We start from the raw sequence: 6,735 nt of genomic DNA on the forward strand, positions 1-6,735 counted from the left end.
GGGATTCCCTGGTAGTTCAGCTAGTAAAGAATCCACCTGCAATGCAGGAGACCCTGGTTCAATTTCTGGGCCAGAAAGGTCCGCTAGAGAAGGGATAGGCTAAACACTCCAGTATTCTTGGGGTTCCCTAGTGTCTCAGCTTGTAAAAAATCTGCCTGCAATGTGGGAGACCTGAGTTTGATCCCATGGTTGGGAATATCCCCTGGAGAAGGTAAAGTAGTGTGCAGTATTCTGGTCTAGAGAATTCCATGGACTGTATAGTCCCGGAGAAGGCAATGGCACTCTACTCCAGTACTCTTGTCTGGAAAATCCCATGGATGGAGGAGCCTGGTGGGCTGCAGTCCATGGGGTTGCTAAGAGTTGGACACGACTGAGCGACTTCACTTTCACTCTTCACATTTATGCATAGGAGAAGGAAATGGCAACCCACTCCTGTGTTCTTGCCTGGAGAATCCCAGGGATGGGGGAGCCTGGTGGGCTGCAGTCAATGGGGTCGCACAGAGATTTCCATGGACTGTATAGTCCACCGGGTCTCAAAGAGTCATACACGACTGAGCAAATTTCATTTTCACTTTTTTTCCTTTTACTTTGCTGAAAAAGGTTCATATAATCAAAGATATGGTTTTTCCAGCAGTTGTGTATGGATGTGAGAGTTGGACAAAAAAGAAAGCTGAGCACCAAAGAATTGATGCTTTTGAACTGTGGTGTTGGAGAAGACTCTTGACAGTCCCTTGAACAGCCTGGAGATAAAACCAGTCCATATTAAGGAAATCAGTCCTGAATGTTCATTGGAAGGACTGATGCTGAAGCTAAAACTCCAATACTTTGGGCACCTGATGCAAAGAACTGACTCATTGAAAAAGACCCTGATGCTGGGAAAGACTGAAGGCAGAAGGAGAAGGTGATGACAGAAGATGAGATGATTGGATGGCATCACGGTCTCCATGGATATGATTTTGAGCAAGAACTGTGAGTTCCCCATGAGGGCAGCCTGGCGTGCTTCAGTCCATGGAGTCTTAAAGTGATAGCCATGACTGAGTGACTGAACTGATAGACTTTCAAGGTTATCTTCCTGTTTACTGTGTGTACCATGGAAATGAAATATTATAAATGTGAAATATTTATTAAAATGCAGAATTTAGAGAAACAGTTATGATGACTGTAATTCATTAGTTTCATAGATTGCCTGATTATGAAGTTAATGCTTTAAAAATACATGCATTAGCAGCCACTATTGATGATATTATGATATTTTATTGTGCTCTGATAGAGTGCCTGATGAACTATGGATGGAGGTTCGTGAAATTGTACAGGAGACAGGGATCAAGACCATCCCCAGGAAAAAGAAATGCAAAAAAGCAAAATGGCTCCCTAAAGAAGTCTTACAAATAGCTGTGAAAAGAAAAGAAGCAAAAAGCAAAGGAGAAAAGGAAAGGTATACCCATTTTAATGCATAGTTTCAAAGAAAAACAAGGGGAGATAAGAAAGCCTTTCTAGTGATCAATGCAAAGAAAGAGAGGAAAATGATAGAATGGGAAAGACTAGAGATCTTTTCAAGAAAATTAGGGTACCAGGGAACATTTCCTGCAAAGATGGGCTCAATAAAGGACAGAAATGGTATGCACCAGACAGAAGCAGAAGATATTAAGAAGAGGTGGCAAGAATACACAAAGAAATTGTGCAAAAAAGAGCTTCATGACCAAGATAATCACGATGGTGTGATCACTCACCTAGAGCCAGACATCCTGGAATGGGAAGTCAAGTGGGCCTTAAGAAGCATCACTACAAACAAGGCTATTGGAGGTGATGGAATTCCAGTTGCGCTGCTTCAAATCCTGAAAGATGATGTTGTAAAAGTGATGCACTCAATATGCCAGCAACTTTGGAAAACTCAGCAGTGGCCACAGGACTGGAAAAAGTCAGTTTTCATTACAATCCCAAAGAAAGGCAATGCCGGAGAACGCTCAAACTACCACACAATTGCACTCATGTCACAGAGTGGTAAAGTAATGCTCAAAATTCTCCAAGCCAGGCTTCAGCAATACATGAACCGTGAACTTCCAGATGGTCAAGTTGGTTTTAGAAAAGGCAGAGGAACCAGAGATCAAATTGCCAACATCTGCTGAATCATCAAAAAAGCAAGAGAGTTCCAGAAAAACATCAATGTCTGCTTCATTGACTATACCAAGCCTTTGACTGTGTGGATCACAATAAACTGTGGAAAATTCTGAAGGAGATGGGAATACCAGACCACATGACCTGCCTCTTGAGAAACCTGTATGCAGGTCAGGAAATAACAGTTAGAACTGGACATGGAATAATACACTGGTTCCAAATAGGAAAAGTACATCAAGGTTGTATATTGTCACCCTGCTTATTTAACTTATATGCAGACTACATCATAGGAAACACTGGGTTGGATGAAGCACAAGCTGGAATTAAGATTGCTGGGAGAAATATGAATAAGCTCAGATATGCAGATGACACCACCCTTATGGCAGAATGTGAAGAAGAACTAAAGAGCTTCTTGATGAAAATGAAAGAGAAGAGTGAAAAAGTTGGCTTAAAGCTCAACATTCAAAAAACTAAGATCGTGGCATCTGGTCCCATCACATCATGGCAAATAGATGGGAAAACAGTGGAAACAGTGAGAGACTTCATTTTTTGGGCTCCAAAATCACTGCAGATTGTGATTGCAGCCATGAAATTAAAAGATGCTTACTCTTTGGAATGAAAGTTATGACCAATCTAGATAGCATATTAAAAAGCAGAGACATTCCTTTGCCAACAAAGGTCCATCTAGTCAAGGCTATGGTTTTTCCAGTGGTCATGTATGGATGTGAGAGTTGGACTATAAAGAAAGCTGAGCACGGAAGCACTGATGCTTCTGAACTGTGGTGTTGGAGAAGATTCTTGAGAGTCCCATGGACTTCAAGGATATCTAAGCAGTCCATCCTAAAGAAGATCAGCACTGGGTGTTCACTGGAAGGTCTGATGTTGAAGCTGAAACTCCAGTACTTTGGCCACCTGATGCAAAGAGCTGACTCATTTGTATTTGCAAAAGCCCCTGATGCTGGGAAAGATTGAGGGCATGAGGAGAAGGAGATGACAGAGGATGAGATGGTTGGATGGCATCACCGAATCAATGGACATGACTTTGCATAGGCTCCAGGAGTTGGTGATGGACAGGGAGTCCTGGCATGCTGTAGCTCATGGGGTCACAATGAATCAGACACAACTGAGTGACTGAACTGAACTGAACTAAACAAGCATGATGACTTATTTGCCCTTTTCAAGGCTTAAATATTTGAATACACAAGTTTACATTCATTAGACAATTTACAGAGAGCTAAAAATGAATTAATAGCAGGACACATAATGTTAGCTATACAAAAGAGCTATTACATGTGGTTTTTGTAAGGAATTGAGTGACTCATGGGAAACATAAGACTTCAAATCACACACACACACACACAAACCTTGTTTAATGGCCACCTACTTACACAGAGGAAAATGGGTGCCTATAAACCAGGAAGAAGGCATACATTAAATCTTCTGACCCTTTGATCTTGAGTCTTCTAATGTTTATTAACGCTGAAGAAGCTGAAGTTGAATGGCTATATGAAGACCTACAAGCACCCAAAAAAGCACCCAAAAAAGACATCCTTTTCATTATAGGTGACTGGAATGCCAAAGTAGGAAGTCAAGAGACAACCTGGAATAACAGGCAAATTTGGCCTTGGAGTTCAAAATGAAGCACAGCAAAAGCTAACAGAGTTTTGCTAAGAGAACACACTGGTCATAGCAAACTCCCTCCTCCAACAACACAAAAGAAGACTTTACACATGGACATCACCAGAGTGTCAATATCGAAATCAGATTGATTATATTCTTTGCAGCCAAAGATGGAGAAGCTCTATACAGACACATGGACATCACCAGAGTGTCAATATCGAAATCAGATTGATTATATTCTTTGCAGCCAAAGATGGAGAAGCTCTATACAGTTAGCAAAAACAAGACTGGAATCTGACTCTGACTCAGATCATGAACTCCATATTGCAAAATTCAGACTTAAATTGAAGAAAGTAGGGAAAACCACTAGACCATTCATGTATGACCTAAATCAAATCCCTTATGACTATACAGCAGAAGCGACAAATAGGTTCAAGGGAATTTTATCTGATAGACAGAGTGCCTGAGTAACTATGGACAGAGGTTTGTGACATTGTACAGGAGGCAGTGATCAAGACTGACTCCAAGAATTAGAAATGCAAAAAGGCAAAATGGTTGTTTGAGGAGGCCTCACAAATAACTGAGAAAAGAAGTGAAGATAAAGGCAAAGGAGAAAAAGAAAGATATATCCATTTGAATGGAGAGTTCCAAAGAATAGCAAGGAGAAATAAGAAAGCCTTCCACTGTGATCAATGCAAACAAATCGAGGGAAAAAATAGAATAGGAAAGACTAGAGATCTCTTCAAGAAAACAGAGATACCAAAGGAACATTTCATTCAAAGATAAGCACAAAAATAGACAGAAATGGTACGGGCCTAACAGAAGTAGAAGATATTAAGAAGAGGTGGCAAGAATACACAGAACTATATAAAAAAGACCTTCAAGATCCAGATAACCACAGTGGTGTGATCACTCATTTAGAGCCGGACATCCTGGAATGCAAAGTCAAGTGGGACTTAGGAAACATCATTACTAACAAAGCTAGTGGAGATGATGGAATTCCATCTGAACTATTTCAAATCCTAAAAGAACATACTGTGAAAGTGCTTCACTCAATATGCCAACAAATGTGGAAAACTCAGCAGTGGCCACAGGATTGGAAAAGGTTGGTTTTCATTTCAATCCCAAAGAAAGGCAATGCCAAAGAATGCTCAAACTACCGCACAATTGCACTCACCTCACACGCTAGCAAAGTAATGTTCAAAAGTCTCCAAGCCAAGCTTCAAAAAACTTGAACTGTGAACTTCCAGATGTTCAAACTGGATTTAGAAAAGGCAGAGGAACCAGACATCAAATAGCCAACATCTGTTGGATCATAGAAAAAGCAAGAGAGTTCCAGAAAACCATCTACTTCTGCTTTATTAATTACGCCAAAGCCTTTGACTGTGTAGATCACAACAAACTATGGAAAATTCTTAAAGAGATGGGAATATCAGACCACCTTCTGCTTCATGTGAAATCCATATGCAGGTCAAGAAGCAATAGTTAGAACTGGACATGGAACAGCAGACTGGTCTCAAATCGGGAAAGGAGTTTATCAAGGCTGTATATTGTCACCCAGCTTATTTAACTTATATGCAGAGTACATCATGTGAAATGCCTGGCTGGATGAAGCACAAAATGGAATCAAGATTGCTAGAAGAAATATCAATAACCTCAGATATGCAGGTGACACCATCCTTATGGCAGAAAACAAAGAAATAAAGAGCCTCTTGTGAAAGTGAAAGAGAGTGAAAAAGCTGGCTTAAAACTCAACATTCAAAAAAATAAGATCATGGCATCTGGTCCCATCAGTCCATGGCAAATAGAAGTGGAAACAATGGAAACAGTGAGAAACCTTACTTTTTGGCCTCCAAAATCACTGCAGCTGGTGACTGCAGCCGTGGAATAAAAAGATGCTTGCTCCTTGGAAGAAAAGCTATGACCAAACTAGACAGCATATTAAAAAGCAGAAACATTACTTTGCCAGCAAAGATGTGTCTAGTCAAAGCTATGGTTTTTCCAGTAGTCATGTACTGATGTGAGAGTTGGACTATAAAGAAAGCTGAGTGCCAAAGAATTGATGCTTTTAAACTGTGGTATTGGAAAACACTCTTGAGAGTCCCTTGGACAGCAAGGTGATCCAACCAGTCAATCCTAAAGGAAATCAGACCTGAATATTCATTGAAGGACTGATGCTGAAGCTGCAGCTCTAATACTTTGGCCACCTGGTGTGAAGAACTGACACATTGGAAAAGACCCTGATGCTGGGAAAGATTGAAGGCAGGAGGAGAAGTGGACAACAGAGGATGAGATGGTTGGATAGTGTCACCAACTCAAAGGACATGAATTTGAGCAAGGTCTGGGAGTTGGTGAAGGACATGGAAGCCTGGCATGCTACAGTCCATGGGGTCACAAAGAGTCAGACAAATCTGAGTGACTGAACTAAAATGAACTAAACCTTCAGAACCATGAGAAATAAAAGTTTGTTGTTTATAAGCCAAACAAACAAAAAAGACTATTTATTTATATGAATCATTTTGACATTATTATCATTGCTTTCAAAAAATTATATCTGTGGAGTTGAGAACAAAGTGTTTTACAGACATACATATATCTGAAAAATTTACCAGGAAATTTTCCTAAGGTAAGTTTACTTCTACTTACAGTTCCAGCAGATATGTATTAGAGTTTCTCTTTATCAGTTCAGTTCAGTTCAGTTCAGTTGCTCAGTCGTGTCCAACTCTTTGCGACCCCATGAATCGCAGCACACCAGGCCTCCCTGTCCATCACCAACCCCTGGAGTTCACTCAGACTCACGTGCATTGAGTCAGTGATGCCATCCAGCCATCTCATCCTCTGTCCTCCCCTTCTCCTCCTACCCCCAATCCCTCCCAGCATCAGAGTCTTTTCCAATGAGTCAACTCTTCGCATGAGGTGGCCAAAGTACTGGAGTTTCAGCTTTAGCATCATTCCTTCCAAAGAAATCCCAGGGCTGATCTCCTTCAGAATGGACTGGTT

The sequence above is a fragment of the Bison bison genome, unplaced genomic scaffold (assembly GCF_000754665.1).
Source record: "Bison bison bison isolate TAMUID 2011002044 unplaced genomic scaffold, Bison_UMD1.0 scf7180017864489, whole genome shotgun sequence".
Lineage (NCBI taxonomy): Eukaryota > Metazoa > Chordata > Mammalia > Artiodactyla > Bovidae > Bison > Bison bison.